The sequence below is a fragment of the Eretmochelys imbricata genome, chromosome 14 (assembly GCF_965152235.1).
Source record: "Eretmochelys imbricata isolate rEreImb1 chromosome 14, rEreImb1.hap1, whole genome shotgun sequence".
NCBI classification, from domain to species: Eukaryota; Metazoa; Chordata; order Testudines; family Cheloniidae; genus Eretmochelys; species Eretmochelys imbricata.
The window spans coordinates 22,958,656-22,977,033 of NC_135585.1; the positions used below are offsets into that span (position 1 = coordinate 22,958,656).

The 18,378-nt window shown below is 46.4% G+C and overlaps 1 protein-coding gene across 1 annotated transcript in view; it reads right to left on the reverse strand.

Moving 5' to 3' along the window:
• Nucleotides 1-18,378, reverse strand: part of LOC144274740 (netrin-1) — a 211,627-nt gene that overhangs the window by 114,777 nt on the left and 78,472 nt on the right. The gene's annotated exons all lie outside the window — the stretch shown is intronic.

Consider the following 18,378-nt stretch of genomic DNA (forward strand, 5'->3'; position numbering starts at 1 on the left):
CTGGTTGAAAAATTTCAAATGAAACATATTCCTGCTGAAAAATGACTTTTTGTCAAAAGTTTCCACAGCACAAGATTAGTTTTGGTGGAATTTTCCATCAGGAAAACCGAAACGTTTCATTTTGGGTCAGGTTAATATTAATCTCTGCATTTACTTGAGCTGCTGCAGTGCCTCATGGGAGTTGTAGTTCCAGTCCTTCATGCTCCCATTTGCTCCTAAGGGCCCAGCTTCCCAGAGGGATCGCATCCCTCATGGTGCACCATAACCTCTCCATTTTTCCAATCAGCACTACTTTAGCTAAGCTTCCAAAAGTCTGGTTGCTCATCAAAGCCAGCTGGGCTTTCAAAATTCAGCTGGAAGTCTCCAGTTCAGTTGGGAACACAGAACTGACTGTGACACAATGGAAGAAAACCCCTTTTTAAAGCTTTTTGGAACCTTGCATAAGGTTCAGATTGTGTTGTAGGTAGAGAGTCAGGATGTGGTTTTAGATGAAAGTTTGGGTCAGATTTTATTTTATCTATGTTTTACCATCCCTTGGAAGAACATGCATAAATAGGCAGTGCATTGGCTAATGTTGGGTGGCCTGGTCCCTGAGGAAAGGGGAATCTGGGAGAGTTTCTTCGGTTCCCACAGACTAGCTAGTCCCATCAGGCATGTGTGGTTTCATTTGGCATATTGGTTTGAGGTTTTAGGTGCAGAAAGATACAAAACCAGAAGCTGAAATGCAGAGGTCCTGAAACTCAAGCAGGCCAAATCTAGCAGGCTTTGCACGGCACTTTCTTTCCCCAGACTGGCAGGAGCTGGATGTTTTCACTCTATAATGACACCCCCTTCTCTTGCTCTCTGGGCCAGCAAGGCCTGAGTGTGCAGTGGAGGCAGCCTCCCCACTCAGTAGCAAGGTTGCCACCTTCATAAGGGCAAGCTCATTGTGCCACGATATTGCCTCTTCACTCCCTGATGCAAACAAAGGTGCACCCATCTGTCCCTGATGCTGCTAGCCCTCCCTGTGCAGGGACCCCACCCTGGAGGAATTGAGAGGCTTCCTCAAAGCAGGCAAGGACCCAGCAATGACCTCTTCAGTTGACGTCCCCATAGGTCCGCCAGTGACATCAGCCTCACCCAGCCCTCATAACCGAAGTAAACGCCCTGTGACCCAGCGCTTTGGGGAAAGGGGCTGGGATGTGTGGCAACACCCTCACCCCCAGTGCAGACATTACAAGGGAGTTCAGAAAGTCATCCCTCTGTGGAAGATCCCTCACTACATCACACTGAAATAATAATCAACAGCAACCAGCAATCTATTCCTACTTGCTGTGCTGGCTGACATGCCTCCGCCTAGTACAGCGGTTACACAGGCCACAGGGATAAGCCAGAGCTATCCCCACTGCTGGGTATTTGTCATCAACCACAGACTCGCAGCCTAAACCAAATGTAAATCCTTGCCCGGGACAATTTAGTTGCATGTGCTGCACATATGAGTAAGGGAGAGGGGTTGAAATAGATTTGGTTTGCCTGAGCTATCCCACTACGGGGGGGAAAATACATCAGCATAGTGTGGCTGTGAAAGGGAGACCTGCTGGCAGCGTGGACAGTCAGAGTGCAGGAGTGCAGTAAAGTCCGCGTGATAGAATGGAGACACTACATAATAAACAGCTATGCTTTGGCAGAGTCCACGAAATCTTCATATGAACACAGGCTGCAGAAGAAAGGAAGAATGGGCACTGTTTATGGACAAATAATGACTCATTAATGTCAAGTTACAATGGAATTTCCCATTACTGCATTGTCTGAGGCTGTGCCAGAGAAATTTGGCGTGCTTATCACCTTCGCACGCCTGCATCACACCACACTGAGGGTAGGTCTACAGGCAATCGGGAGGTGTGACTGCAACCTGTGCAGACATACCCGAGCTAGCTTAGATGTTAGGCATGTTGCTTAATGCACGACTGGCAGGCGTTTGGATACTGACAAGCACAGCATAAGAACCTATCGGGAACAGAATAAATGAGTGCACAGAGTGATTGGATTAGCAGCTGACGAGTCCGCGCTCACTCAAGCTGTAGCTTGAACCCCCTGAAGAGCCAGCCAAAGCATCTCTACGCTTGAGTGAAGGGGTTCTGTGTGGGGACAGGGACTCAAGTGGGACGGGGCAACACTCGCATTATAACTCAAGTTAACTCTGTAGCGCAGCCAAGCCCACAGATCGTAATAACAGTAACAAACAGGCACCTCTCTGGGGCTCAGTGTTGCCTCATCTGGAACACAGAGACACTAGTACTTACTGGAGCTGGGTGATTAGCTCAAAGCAGTCTGCAAAACAGTCACTGCAATGAAAAGTGGAATGTGCTTCCTGTCTGCTTGCTCCCCTTACAAGACTGTTTTCCAAAAAGCTTAGCTTACTGGCAGGAAGTTCAGAGAAACAGTGAGGCTTGGTCTACACTTGAAAGTCACATCAGCATAATTACCTTGGGCAGGGGTGTGAAAAGACACACCGCTGACTGATGTAGCTATGCCAACGAGACCCCCAGTGTAGACTCAGCTATGTCAGTGGAAGAGGGCTTCTGTTGACATAACGAACTGTCCTTTGGGGAGGTGGCATTCCCAGGCCAACAGAAAAACCCCTTTGATCTGTGTAGGCTGCATCTATACTACGAGACTAATCCCAGCATAGCTATGTAGGTAGGGCCTCCATAGTGCAGACATGCCCAGAATTTTTAAGCAAATATTAGAGAACATTCACAGAGCTTTACAGCGGGAAGTATTCACCCTCCAAAATCTGATTGGAAGAGTTCCCCACATCCAATCTGAGGAGAAGCACAAATCAATGACAGCTGGGTGCCAATCACCACCAACCACCACAGTTCAACATTTGGATAGCAAGAACTCCCAACAGACAATTTGTCAAAAAACTATGGGCCAAGGACTATTCGCTACAATTACCTGGCAGATCATTTGAACAACAAATAGGTTTGAGAAAAGCCTAACCTGCTTGTGAGCAATTTGCAAAGAGAGAAAGGGACGAACCTCATCAAATCAATTACTCTGAGGGTTATTTTCTCAGTTCTAATACTTACCACCTTTGTAAAGAGCTTCAAGATCACAGAATCACAGAATATTAGGGTTGGAAGAGACCTCAGGAAGTCATCTAGTCCAATCCCCTGCTCAAAGCCGGACCAACACCAACTAAATCATCCCTGACAGGGCTCTGTCAAACCGGGCCTTAAAAACCTCTAAGGATGGAAGCTTTGGAAGCTGACCAATAGTCACTACAAACATAGAAAAACCATTCCGTTTCAATCATTCCAGCACCCTGAGTTGCATACGAACCAGGTTGGATACTAAAAGAACTGACTGAAAACACTGCCTATAATGGGAACCTGATTTTACTGTGGTTTGAAAAATGTAGGTTAACTTTAAAAAAATACATCATTTTCATATCTGCCTCTGCACGGCTTAGTTCCAGACAGGACTGGAGTGCTAAAATATCAAGAGCTATTCCCAGTCTGTCCACATGGTATTTCCAGCCTGTCAGGAAACACCAAGGATCTCATGAGAGAGCTTGTTCCTGTGAGACTTACAGCCCCAATCTGCAGACCCGAAATGTTCAGATAAAAATCCAAACTCTAAACTTTTCAGGTCCGCCAATCACCAGCTGACAGGTGACAAGTAGCGCTTTCAAGCCTATGGGATTCTATGGCATCGTATATTCCTAACTTGTATTCTATGAGACACATCCAATCATATAGAATGGCTCCTTAAGAACTGTAAGTAGTTTATTATATTAAATATCAAATAATAACAATATCTATTTCCAATTACAGTGGATCAGAGTCCTCAAGACCTTACCCTTTGGATCCCATGCATTGTACTGAAATATTACTGGATTCACTGACAACAACTCAAAGTCATTTTTTGCACAGAGAAAAACAGTCTGCAAAGCAGCTATCTGCCCTTTGGAAGTTGTAGAGGTTTGCAGACCAGCAGAGGCCTAGAATTAACCTGAATGATTTCTTGTAAAAGGAATGAACAATGTATTTCAATCCAAGTGATGATACTAAAGCGACACTGTTTTTTTATTTTTAGCACCCTGCACAAATCAAGATGTGATTCTTGAAATGGTTTGAAAAGCATTGTTTATATCCAGTAGTTCAGACTTCAAGCCTAAGGCAAGAGTTAATGCAAGGGTTATCAGAGAAAGTACACAGCAGTTGGCCCCTGAACTTCCAGCTCAAGTTAAGCTCCTAGGTGTTTGTTAAGTGTTTATTTAGAGTCCAATTGAATCCACTTGGGAGCAATTTGTCCACTTAAAAACTGCTTGCCCCTGTAGTTACACTCTTTATCTGGTGCAGATCTCAGCAGCAGCCTTCCCAAAGCCACAGGGAGAGAAACAGTGTTTTGGAGTGGTGGAACCTTCTTCAGCTAACTGCTTCCTACAAACACTATTTGCTATTATTATCAGGCACTTATGTAGTATTGCAAATTTGCATGATGCTTTACAGGAAACAGAGGAAGCCAAGTTCCCAGCCCCAAAGAGTTTGCAATCAGTTATTCAGCCCCTAACATTTTTTGCACTAGTGTCTTTGAGCTGCTCCAGTAAGATTTTAAGGAATGAGCCAAAGCCATGAAATACAGGTCTGGGTTTGAAAACCCCACAATTGCGGTGTGTTCTGACCCATGGTTCTGGTTCAGACCCACCTCTAAGATGAAAAGGCTAAGCCCTGAAACTGGATTTATGGAATCAGTACAGCTGTTGCAAAGTGTGCCACTGGCACAGAGTTGTTACAAAAGCCATTGTTATGCACTTTGCTATCCTTCCACAGTAGGGGTATTTTACCTGACCAAAACCATCGTTCATTTGGAGTCTCCGGTGAAAGGGCAGATCAATAAGTAGAGTGTTAGAGGCATTGAGAGAACACTAGTTATCAAACACTGCAAAACTAGTAAATTCAGAATTAAGGTTCCAAGAAACTTGAAAGCACACTATAGTTTTAATTAAAATGCCCAAGACAATAAAGTAGCAAAAAGACAGAAAATTATACATTAAAGTGAGCAACCCAGAGAAACCAAGAATGGAGATTCACAGGTAAGGAACTCAAAAACTATCTTAACTCTGCTCCTATAGTTTCCCTGAGAAAACCAGAAACTTGAACTACTTCAGCTGTCCATAACAAACAATTTCATCTTAATGGTGACCACAAAATCTAGAAATTCTTACTCTAGCTGAATAATCTGTTCTCTTGTGTGCATAACTGCTTCATTGTGTGACCTGGAGCTATTAATGTGCATCAAATACTGTCCCTCACTGAACCACTCAGGAGGCTTATTTCATTTTGCATTGCAGGTCAATAGAGCAGCTATGGTGACTGATGCTCTACAAAGGCAACAGAGAAGCTTTCAGTATGAAACCTGAAGCCAAACAAAACTCCTCTGGCATCAGGTTTTGTTACAAATGCAGAACTCATTATCTGCTGAGTATCCTGGGACTTTCAAGAGAGTCTTGGTCCATTTGTGGTTTCAACTGAAACCAGGGGAAAATCAGCAGCTTCTGAGTTCACCTGGAGGTCTGAGGTACGTCTGGAATCAGAAGCAGCATGGTTTTGCGGGCTAAGGAAAGGCCAAGGAGCTACAAGCACCTGAGTTCTAATAACTGCTGAGCCACTGGCTTGTTCTGTGAACCTGGACGAGTCATCCTGGCATGGAAACATTTTCAGCAAGGTTGGGTTTTACAACATCTTGTTCTTACAAACTTCAATCTGAGGCCTACATTGATGTGGCTTTGCCCCTTTGAATTATTTCCTGCTCTTAGGCACAGTGGGCCCATTTGCACCAATTTCAGACTGACTCCAGTGGAGTTACTCCTGGTTTACACCAGTGTAACTGAGAGCAGAATCAGGTCCAACAATCAAGAATTAAGAGTAGTGAATATTCTTCCCTTTTCCTAGATAACAGGGGTCAGGTACTCAGCTGGGGTAAGTGGATGCCTGTTCATTGACTTCATTGGAGCTGCACCCATGTAGACCAGTGGAACACCTTGCCCTATGCAACATCAATATTCTCAAAAGGGATGCTCTGCCTAGATTAAAATATCTGACATGACGCCTGTTAAACTCTGCGGAAAAGACCCCTCTAAATACAGCTGGGTTGAGCAGCTGCATCAAATAAGCCGATGATAGCCCTGTCAGAGACAGAATCAAGGAGGAGCAGCTTTGCCTCACTTATACTATTGTCCCTCAATAGATAAATGCCGCAATCTGGCTGGGTAGAGGTCCAACCTGTCTGTGCCGAGATGGCCACTCAGTCGCCGGGATTGATTTTTTCCACAGCCAGCTCAGCACAAACACATCTTTCCCCTTCTTGGTCTCCTGCTTTGTGCAAGAGAAACAGAACACAGTGCAAGCCCTTGGGGAGCATCTATTGAGCCCTCCTCCCCTTCCCAATGGATTACAGACCTCGGCTTGGCCACTTGATGTGCCAGACACAGTAACACCAGTTTAACAGATTACAGCTCTTGGGAGGATGCATTTTGGTTTCGCGCTGAGGCCAGGCTGGCTCAGGGCAAAGGCTGGCAGATCAGCCAGTCATCCAGCAGAGCAAACCGAATGTTTGTGCTGCCACAAGGGAGCTAGGCTGAACGTCTCCTGTTACAAGGGGGAATTTGGAGTTTGTTTCATGATGGGATAAGCAACATTCAGCAGCTGTGCTCAGTCACTGTTTTTCAAGCAAAGGGAAGGTTTCCCCGAAATCTTGCAGCCACTGACTATAGTCTGAAAAAGGGGGCCAGCCACCTGATCTTCCATGGTACCTCCTATACTCTTACCTTCACCGGCCCTACGCTCCAGATAAGGAGGACTATATACCATTCCAACCAACAGCCAAAAGGGGCTGAACAAGAGCAAGGAGAAGTGCTGTCATCTACCCCCTCCTCCAGATGGTTTAGGCACTTCTAACCCTGCCAAAAGACCAGAACAGGGACCCAGGTCCTTGTGAAGGCTTAAGTTGCTTGGGCTGAACCAAATACCCCTTTTTATTTTAATTTAAATCATAAAATGTTTTCCAAAATATGAGAACCCTCCAAAGGGAATAAAGTCTCCTAGGTTGATTGATGGTTTGTTGTGCAAATAAGAGTTGATGTCAGGGTCTGGTGATCAAAAATGGGCTTCTGGCCTTCATACAGAGGTTCTCTAATCAGCAATGAGGTTCTCTAATCAATTTGAGCTTGTCATTCACCTCTGCTGAATGCATTGCTCCATTGCAGCAGAAAAGGCATCGCTTTAAGGGTCAGATCTTGCACCCATTGAAGTCAGTGGGGGTTTTGCCACTGACTTCAATGACTGCAAGATCAGGTCCTAAGACAGGAAGAAGAGTGTCTTTTATGGGACAGGGACGTCTCCTTTGCCAAAGTGGGAATAAGAAATGTTCAGCATCTCAGACTCTGCCCCTGTCAAAACGCCAGGACCCAATCAGGCACCACAGAAATTCCCAGGTGTCTCAGAATGTTAGTATTCCGAGAAGAGACTCCATTTCTCTCTGTGTTGTCCATACTGTTTGTCACTGAAGAATCTCTAGTATAATGTAAGAGGCAGTAAAACAGCTTGGCAGCAGAGTACAGCATATGGCAGCGTAGCAAGGAGCTGTTTCAGATTATGCTAGCCAGATCTTGGATTTTACTAGCAAACCACTCTATTGATCCAGATGTGTATTAAGAAACTGGCATTCCAGTAAGCCCAGGAATAAATACTAACACGTCTCCTTATCATTACCTTGATGAAATGTGACAGGCTGGTGAGAAATCATACCTCATTCAATCAACTAGGCAGTACCTCGATGGCATGGTGATTGGCACCGTATAAACATCTAACGCAGACAGGGACACACACAAGGGAGGGGAGTTGTGTTGTAATAACAATGGCAAGCCAAATGCTGAGGTATTTAGGTACATATAAAATGACGTGGTCTAAACTTGCTGTTACCACTCAAGAAAGAGATCTTGGAGTCATCCTGGATAGTTCTCTGAAAACATCCATTCAATGTGCAGTGGAGGTCAAAAAAGCAAACAGAATGTTGGGAATCATTAAGAAAGGGATGGATATTAAGACTGAAAATATCAGATTGCCTCTATATAAATCCATGGTACCCTCACATCTTGAATACTGTGTGCAGATCTGGTCGCCCCATCTCAAAAAAGATCTATTGGAATTGGAAAGAGTACAGAAAAGGGCAACAAAAACAATTAGGGGCATGGAATGGCTGTCATATGAGGAGAGATTAATAAGACTCGAACTGTTCAGCTTGGAAGAGAGATGACTAAGGGGGATACAACTGAACTCTATAAAACAATGACTGTTGTAGAGAAAGTAAATAAGGAAGTGTTATTTACTACTTCTCATAACACAAGAACTAGGGGTCACCAAATGAAATTAATAGGCAGCAGGTTTAAAACAAACAAAAGGAAGTATTTCTTAACACAACGCACATTCAAGCTGTGGAACTCTTTGCCAGAGGATGTTGTGAAGGCCAAGACTATAACAGGGTTCAAAAAAGAACTAGATAAGTTCATGGAGGATAGGTCCATCAATGGCTATTAGCCAGGATGGACAGGGATAGTGTCCCTAGCCTCTGTTTGCCAAAAGCTGGGAATGGGCAACAGGGGATGGATCACTCCATGATTTCCTGCTCTGTTCATTCCCCTGAAGCACCTGGCACTAGCCACTGTCAGAAGACAGGATAGGGGCTAGATAGACCTTTGGTCTGATCCAGTATGGTAATTTTATGATATTCCCATTTTACAGAGGCTCAGAGATTAAATAACTCACTCAAAGCAAAGCCAACCACTAAGAGGGCAAGGAATAGAATTCAAGTCTCCTCATTCCTGGGTCTGTGCCTAACCACTAGACCACACTGCATCTCTTGATGTGCAAGGTTGGAACTTAATGGGAACATTTGGCTATTTCCCCAAGCCTCTGAGCCATCGCTCATGTATATCAACAAACCTGGAGCCTTACACTTGTCACCAAGGGAATTCTGTGCCCCAGAAAGGGAACACCACAAACTAACATTAAACTCCTTAAAAAGACGCAACAAATGTATATAAATGAAGCCTTTGCTATGGATTTGTTGCTGTCATTGTGTTAGACTCTTCATTCTACCAACCATCTGGATTATTTGCTACCATTTTCCTTGCCTGGTAGGATGCCTTGAGTAATTATTCTCTTCTCTAATTGATCCCACGGCTGTTACTCTGAAACTTCTTGATGTGACAGTTTTGGTCTTAGTTCCCTGGACCACATCAGGAAAGTGACCCCTATGCAGATCACATACTCCCCTCAACAAGGAGCAGCTAGCTCCTCATTCTGAAATGCCACCCTTACACCACTGAACGGAAACACATTTGCCATTTGTTTTCTGCATAGGGGCACTGCAATAGAGTTAATTTATGTACGCCATCCCTGCAGGAGCCCTGCAATTTTCTCTGCTCTTGCTTCTCAGTAAAACAAGACCATTTCCATCACTCTAGCCTCCACCGCCCTATCCCCTCCCCCCCCCCCAGCTGACTGGCAGCCTCATCCATTGTGAATAGTGAAATTCTGTGCCCCCGGGGCTAATTGGTGCAGCTTCATGTAGTGTAGTAGATCAGCCTATAAAGCTGGGAGTCAGGACTCCTAGGTTCTAGTCCTGGCTCTGCTACTTGCTAGCAAAGCCATCCCACTTCTGTGCCTCAGTTTCCTCTTTCCGTGAGGTGGGTGTGATATTTCTGTACCATCCCTCGTGGGACCATTATGAAGCTTTTTGATATTTGTAAAGAATGCTGAGCTCTTCAGATCAAAGTGGCACATAGGATTACATTTAGAGACAAACAAGCAGATGGTTTCCTATCAGTCAAAACTGTTTGCAAGAAGAAAATTGAGGCAACAACGGAAAATGTTCTGTTTTCTCACAACCCCCTGAAAAAGGTTACATCGGAGTCAAACGGGGCTGGTTTGAACATTCAAAATGAATGGGGATTGGGAAAGCCTTGATTTGAATGGATTTGTAGTTCTGCATCCAAGTTTTCCAAAACCTGAGATCATTTTGTAAAAATGTGTAGCTTTGTCACCTGTTTGAAAATATTTATGAATTGCAGGCCCAGCGATGTATCAGGTAAAGCATTATGGACTTGTTAAACAGCCTGGGGTGTTGATTATAGCAAACCATCCAAAGTAAATCAATACCCCATTGAAGGTGCAAGCGGAACAGCAGCACTCTCAGCAGCAGCTCTGTCGCTATGAAGCTACCCCTCCACTGTATGTACCCAGTGAGGGGCTGTGCTGCAGCCAGAAGTGATCCCCCTGGTTACGGTCACAAGACAGAAGAGTTACCTCTGAAATGTGCTACACACATAGAGGAAGGAGCAAACTTCCCAGGCAATGTACCATGCAACCAGCTTTACTGCCAGTAATGTCAACAAGGCTGGCCAGAGAAAGCTAGACCCCACCACCCTGTCTGGAATAGTGGGGGCTACATGCAAAGGGCCTGTGATCTACCCTTCTTTTCTTCCTTTCTTCTTTCCTGATGTTTGCTCTGCTCACAAAGGCATTAACCCTGGATCCCTCATGTCAGGCCTGGGCTGTGCTTTCAAAACATCGAACAGGTGTGAAGAGCTTGTTACAGTTGTATTTGTTCAGCTATATTCCTGCCCCTTAAGGACTGTTGACATAGCGCTCCTTTGTGACCAGAGGCTAGCTAAACCCACAATCAACATAGCAGAGGTATGTCCAGGGATTTTATCAATGGGATCTAAGAAAGGAGGAAAACTGCAGCTTATATGACTGACACCTTGCTCAGTGTTATCACTAACGTGGGCATGAAAGTGTTTGAAAGTGTCAGGACAAGCTCTTTTCTCTCCCTAGTCCCCACGTCTGTTTTGATGTTTCACGTCTGTTCAGCACACCCATAACAGAGGCGAAAACAAGCAGGCATTACACGAAATAGAAGAGCGATTGTAGCTTTGGGTTTTTGTCTCCTGCAAGTCCCCTGTGCATTTTATGCTGGAGATTGGGTTTATCAAGAGTAAACAAGCTTAGCCAGTGTAATCAGGAGAGCAAAGCTACTATTCTCTGCAACAGATGATCCCTCCCGGAAAAATCTTGGACTGTTGTCTCAGCTTGATCAGGTCTAGACGGGGAATTTCAGGGAAGGTAACTTACAAGGTTGATTTCAGAGTAGCAGCCGTGTTAGTCTGTATCTGCAAAAAGAAAAGGAGTACTTGTGGCACCTTAGAGACTAACAGATTTATTTGAGCATAAGCTTTTCCGATGAAGTGAGCTGTAGCTCACGAAAGCTTATGCACAAATAAATTTGTTAATCTCTAGGGTGCCACAAGTCCTCCTTTTCTTTTTACAAGGTTGAGGAGTCAATGGATAATTCCTTTGCAGAAGGAAGATCTGTTGTCTCACTGGTATGCATGGGAGCTACATGTACTGTTCAGTGATGCAGAAAACCAAGGCCCTGACCACTTGTGAACATTAAAGATCAGATAACATCTTCCACAGAAGCAAGGTTAACCCAACTGTCCTGCATAAATCCCGGTGGGCTATTGTATTTTGTCTCCCAGAATTCCTCTGCAGTTGCCACTGGATATGTTATTTTTCACTTCCTGTCCCAAAGTGCTGAGCAGTGACACTCTGCACTGTCTAAAAGCTCTTACGTTTCACCCCAGAAGTGGCTGTAGTCCAGTGATGAATGAAGTACTATTATTTATATTGCAGTAGTACCTATCTATCTTGTGTCCTCCATTACCATAGTATCTGTGCACCTCATCATGTATTTGTCCTCACAACACTTCTTTGAGTGAGGACAACACTATTATCCCCATTTCACAGGCAGGGAAGTAGAGGCACAGAGAAACTAGGTGACTTGCCAAGGTCAGTCTGATGGAACAGGGAACTGAATGTGGGTCTCTCAAGTTCCAAGCTAGTGCTCGAACCACTGAAGTACCCTTTCTCCTAGGGGTCACAGTCATGGACCAGGATTCTGTTTTGCTGGGCTCTGTACAAAAACATATATAAAAAGGTCACCCTTGCCCCCAAAAGCTTACAATCCAAATATAAGACAAGAGATGGATACAGACAGTCAGGGGAAGCACAAGGGAATAGCGAGGTCAGGAGGGCAGGTAGCAGATGCCAGCAACGACTCTCCCTGAAATAGCATTGAAAGCCATTTAGCTGCCAGTGTAGACGGCCTTTTCAGCTCTGTTACAGACTGTGCGACTGAGACATGTTGGGATAAGCCGTCTGTCCCCACTTCTGTAACAGCTTTGCCACGTCTAAGGAACTGACCTCTTGGGACCACTAAGGACTCAGTTCTACAAGGGGTGAGGCATTGACCCTGCACTCAGCTCTTCAGAGCATCAGACTGTAAACCTCGGGGAAACCATCTCCAGTACTAGGCCAGGGGAGCCAAAGATGACTCATGGCCAGCAGCCACTCTCAGCAACGGGTCATTGTTCTAGTGTAGACTGACCCAAACCAAGGGACACCCACTGAAGTAAGCTGATGCCTTTCCAACCTCAGCACCTGTCTGAAGGCCTTCCAAAAAGAGAGCACCCAGTAAGGGTTGCCTGTCCCTTCCCTAGGAGTGTCTGGTATTGAACAGCACAGCAATCCCACTGAACCATGGCACATTTGCCAAGCTCTCATCTCTGGGTCCTGAGGGAGGACAGGAGTGAGGTAGGCAGACATTTGGATGCGTCTGAGGCAGGCCCAGCAGCCAACACCTGGAGCTATAGCTCGCCAGACACAGTCACTGTTCTGACTGTAGTGGCAAAGCCCCAGGCAAAGAATGTTACTGAAAACTGGAGGCAATGCAAATATTAGAAAATCCCAAAGGCTTTAAAGAGCTGCTTTGGGCAAATTTTACATGTAAAAGCCAAACACAAGAATTCAACATTCATATGTCATTTTCTTGATTTCTTCTGATATTTTTTAAAATGTTTAGCAAAGAATAATCAAGGATGGGAATTTCCCCATCCCAAATAGAGAGAACCTGCTCATCCCACGGCACCCACCGCATCCCTCAGTCGATCTCCCTTATCTTTGCCTCTTTTCCCCCCCTAGATATGGGATTAATGTGGGTACATTGTGAAAACGAGGGACATAAAGATAATCATTTTGCTGCAAGCAAATTTGTGTCCAAAGAGAAGGGTGGTTGCAATGCACTAGGCAGTAGTAGTAAGGGAGATTTGAGAATTATCCTACTAATAGCAGGTTTCAGAGTAACAGTCGTGTTAGTCTGTATTCGCAAAAAGAAAAGGAGTACTTGTGGCACCTTAGAGACTAACCAATTTATTTGAACATAAGCTTTCGTGATGCATCCGACGAAGTGAGCTGTAGCTCATGAAAGCTTATGCTCAAATAAATTGGTTAGTCCCTACTAATAGCAATGTATCAGAGCCACACCTGCCAGAATCCTAGCTGACATCTCATAATGTCACCTCCTCCTGTCTCCTGGGAGCCACTGTGGGGCTGGGTTCCAGGCAGCCTCTCTGCCTCACTTCACAGTTCCTCTCCCACTCCGCATCCCAATATCCCCCTGGGCATTAGGCCAGTGTGGCGCCTCGACAGATTCTCTGCATGCCTGGGAGGGGAGAGGGGGCTGAAAGGGAAGGGGCACTCCCACCAGCCCATCAGAAAGGACTCCCACTGCCCCCCCCCCAAACTGTCCCCAGGTTCCCACTGTCCCCCCTCAACAACTCCAAGGCCTCCACTACCGCCCAAGTTTCCAGCCTCCCAGTGCCCCCCAACACCTCCCAGGTTCCCACTGTCCCCCCAGTAGGGTTGCCAGGTGTCCGTTCAGGTCGAAAAGGGACGCTGGCAGCTCTGGTCAGCACAGCTGACTGGGCTGTTAAAACTCTGGTTGGCGGCTCTGGCAGGCTCCCTACCTGGCTCTGAAGGGCTCCCAAAAGTGGCGACATGTCCCTCTGATCTCCGAGGCAGCCAGGGAGGCTCTGTGCACTGCAGCCAATGGGAGCAGTGGGAGCAATGCCTGCACCAGCAGGGGCAGCATGCAGCTCGCAGAGCCGCCTGGCTGCCCTTACACCTAGGAGCCAAGGGACATGTCACTGCTTCTGGGGAGCCCCCTGAAGTAAGCGCTCCCCAGAGCCCATACCCCACACCCCCTCCCAGACCCCAACCCCCTGCCCCAGCCTGGAACCCCCTCCTGCACCCAAACTCCCTTCAGCCCACACCCTCTCCCACACCCCAACCCCTTACCCCAGCCTTGAGCCCCATCCTGCATCCAAACTCCCTCCCAGAGCCCACACACACCCCAATCCCCTGCACGAGCCTTGAACTCCCTCCCACACTCAAACTCCCTCCTGGAGCCTGCACACCCCCCACACACAAACCCCAACCCCCTGTCCCAGCTCCAGGCCCCCTCCTTCACCCTGAATCCCTCCATTTCTAGCCCTACTCCAGAGCTCACACCCCCAGCTGGAGACCTCATCCCCTCCTGCACCCCAACCCCCTGCCGCAGCCTGCTGAAAATCAGCAAGTGAGTGAGAGTTGCGGTGTGTGTGTGTGTGTGTTCAGTTTTGTGCGATTAGAAAGTTGGCAACCCTACTGATCCCCCAAGCTCCTATTGCCCCCCCCAACATTCCCCTAGCTTACCAGGCTCCTGTTGCCCACAAAAGGGCCCCTGGTCCCCATTGTTATCTCCCTCCAACAAATCCTTCGGCCCCAAGCTCCAATAGCAGCCCCCCCCCCCCCCCCAGCAGCTCACTGCTTCCCACCACTACAAATAGCTCCCTGGGCTTTCCCATCCATTCAAGTGTAACTCTACCCAGAAGGGAGATCTTGCCTTTTTGCTTCTAACATAGGGACAGCCTATAATGGCCAGCTGCAGCTGTGACAGGGATCGCAGCATTGCAAGCAGGTATTTTTGGTTCACCACACAGCTTTGCCAACCCTCATGATTTTAACAGAAGTCTTGTTTTGTCAAAGCCCCAGCTCCTGGAATCATGTGATCACACGAGAATCTCAGCTTTCCTTTTAAAAATAAATACATTTCTTCGTCCCTTGGTTGCAGAGAGAAGCTTGACAATGGCTCTGAACCAAAGAGCTCTGAAACTGAGCTGAGCATGTAACTGATTTTGGTGGCTGAACTGCAAAATCTGGGGTGTGGGGAAATTGGGGTTATTTTGAACCAAAATGAAAAACTGAACAACTCTGTTTGGGTGAAATGAAACAAACAATTGAAATGGCTCCACTTTGGAAATGTTGAAATGAACCATTTTCAAAAAAATGTTCTTCGTTTTTCATTTGGTGGAAACTCTTTGCTAAATCTGACCCAAACGGGTGAATAGCTTTGGGTGCCCCTGCATTTTTTCGGAGAATTTACCATTTGCGGGAAAATGTTTCCCCAGCTCTCCTCAGAAAACAGACGGCAAATAGAAAGACCTTAGAATGTTGGTTCCCCCCGTTCTGATCTCATTTTGAAGCCAATCTCATGATTTTTGACTCATACTGTCCTCTGTGTGTTTTAGGACTAGGACGGGCAGTAGAGAAAAATCCCCATTGTACTTTAAGTTCTTCAACCTCTGTCTCAGTGGAGATTCTCCCTGTGAGACCAGAAAACAAGCCAAAGCTTAGGCCATGCCTTAGATCTGGGAAGATCTTTGGATGGGCTATCACCAGCAGGAGAGTGAATTTGTGTGGGGGGGTGGAGGGTGAGAAAACCTGGATTTGTGCTGGAAATGGCCTAACCTGACGATTACTTTAGATAAGCTATTACCAGCAGGACAGTGGGGTGGGAGGAGGTATTGTTTCATATTCTCTGTGTATATATAAAGTCTGCTGCAGTTTCCACGGTATGTATCTGATGAAGTGAGCTGTAGCTCACGAAAGCTCATGCTCAAATAAACTGGTTAGTCTCTAAGGTGCCACAAGTACTCCTTTTCTTATGGCTTTGAAGCTTCAGACCTCTGGGTTGCACCCGCCTGTGTAGGCAAAAGAAGCTGTTACAAGTTTCCCAACTCCATTCTAAACTAAGAAGAATATTTGCTGCTAGTAACGGTTGCCACCAGGTGCTGGCTGGAGTTTATGGGGAGCTCATGTTTCAGAGAGGGAGAGATGATGTTGCTGGGGGGAAGGGACCTGGGTTACTGATGTTCTGGGGAGATGTTTTTGCAGAGGACTGTCTGAGGTTTGGAGGAGTGGGGCCAGATGAGGATTTGCACAATTTTAAACAAGGCTGTTAATTCTCTAAAGTACCTATATCCAGGCAGACTCAGGAGGAAAGAGCTTGCAGTAAAAAGCTAACCACAATCCTGTCACTCCAAGTGCATGAGAACCCGAAAGCCTCTTTTCTTTGCTTTCATTTTAGCAAAAAATTAAGAATTGCACATGGCTGTGGCATTTCCGAGGATATATTTGCATGCTTCATGGCATTATCTGGACAAAGGTATGTGCCAGAGCCCTCCAATATCTCAAGAATCCATAAGAGTCCAGCAGAACTGAGCCTTCTGCAAGGTCCCATGTGCCTGCCTGGAGTACCACTGGTCATGTTTATAACCCTGCCTCACTGTCAAAAAGAAGTGCTGGGAAGTGGAACTGAAGAATGACAAAGGAGGGCAAGGAAAGGAGCCAGGCTAGAGCCCAGCAATGGTGTTGACAAGCTGTGGAGCGAGGGGCAGCTGGGAGGGAAAGAATGAAGCATTTTGTGCAGCTCAGCCAGCCTCTCTCCATTTCCCCACTGGGGAGGGCTCAGCCACTGGATTCCCAAGAGTCTACAAGGCAGATTTTTATCAGACCCATTTAATTAGTTTATCACAGGCAATTAGCTTCATCGCTTAGACTCCCCCTAGAGCAGCTTACAGACCTGGAATGTGTCAAAGCCATTGACTTAGAGACTTGTGTTTCTCAAGCCAAGAAACAAGACATCCTGGAAATAGAAACCCTCTAAGCCACCACCGGGGAGAGACAGACATGAGAGGTTTGGCTAAGACCTTGATGTCACATAGCAGGGTACAGTGGGGCTTCTGCCTTAGCTGGCACAAGGAGTCTTGGGTTGCTTCAAGAGCTGATCAGTTTCCATCATGGAACGATTGGCAAATGGGCACTTTGCAGGCTCCTCAGAGCTAGCCACTTGTCTGGGAGGTGTGATACAGCATGGCCAGAAGGCAGCAGGAGAGTGATATAGGAGAGATATGTAAGTCCCAGGATGAGGAGAAGCCTTATTCCCTGTAGAGGGAAGAAAGGGTTCTATAGATTAATTAAAAGCACCTGAAGTCAATTAGAGCACCTGAAGCTAGTCACCTGATAAACCCCCCCTGCTTCAATCAGCTAGGGGAAGGAGTTGGAGCAGAGAGCAGTTTGAAGGAGTTGAAGTAGAGGAGAGTTTGGAGAAGTGCTGTGGCTGGGTAGAAGATCAAGACCCTAGGTAAAGAGACACCTGGCTTGTGCAGAGAGAGAGGGTAGGAAGCCCCACAAGCTGAAGAGCAGGAGAGGGAAGTAGCCCAGGGGAAGGAAGCACTAGTTCAGGCCCTGGCTGGGATGATTTAATTGGGGATTGGTCCTGCTTTGAGCAGGGAGTTGGACTAGATGACCTCCTGAGGTCCCTTCCAACCCTGATATTCTATGATTCTAAGTGGTTTACCACTATCCCTAGGGCCCCTGGGCTGGGACCCGGAGTAGAGGGCGGGCCCGGGTCCCTCCTTCTCCACTACCCTTCTCTGGGTTACTAGTGGGACAGTAGATACCCTAGTTCAGGGGCAGGAAACTGTGATCTGAACCCCTCCGCCCCCAAGAAGAGGAAGCGTGGGACCCATCATAATCGTACCGGCAATTTGCCACAGAGGGATCACATGCAGGGAAGACAACTGCTGAAGGCACATGGCAATAGGAAAGGCCTGATCACAGATAGGGTCCCCTCAAATCCTAAAGCCATTCACATTTCTATATAAGCCACAAACACTCAGATACAGTAAAAATGGTCTTTGTTCTTACTGAGCTTTTGGGGCCTTCTGTGGGTACCAACAAAGAGTTGAATGCTCCATTACCTTGCTCCTTTTCTACTCATTTATACTTGTACAAAGTGGTGCAAAATGCTATCACTGGTATAAGTGAGTGGAACACCAGAATTCTGATCTGGAATCATTCTATACCCCCCAAGCATGGGGGTGAGTGGCCTGGGAATCTATGAAACAAGGAGAGCATGCCCTTTTTGTTTCCTTTTATCTTTTTTTCAAATATTCCACTCCCCTGCAGTTCAATCCACTGTGTTACCTACCGAGGCACACCATGGTGTAAGACCAAACATCTCTTTGGGAGCTCTCCTCTCTGCTTCAGCTTTGTTCATGAATTCAGCCTAGTGCAGAATTTTGCCCAGGTTTTGCAGAGAGGAGAT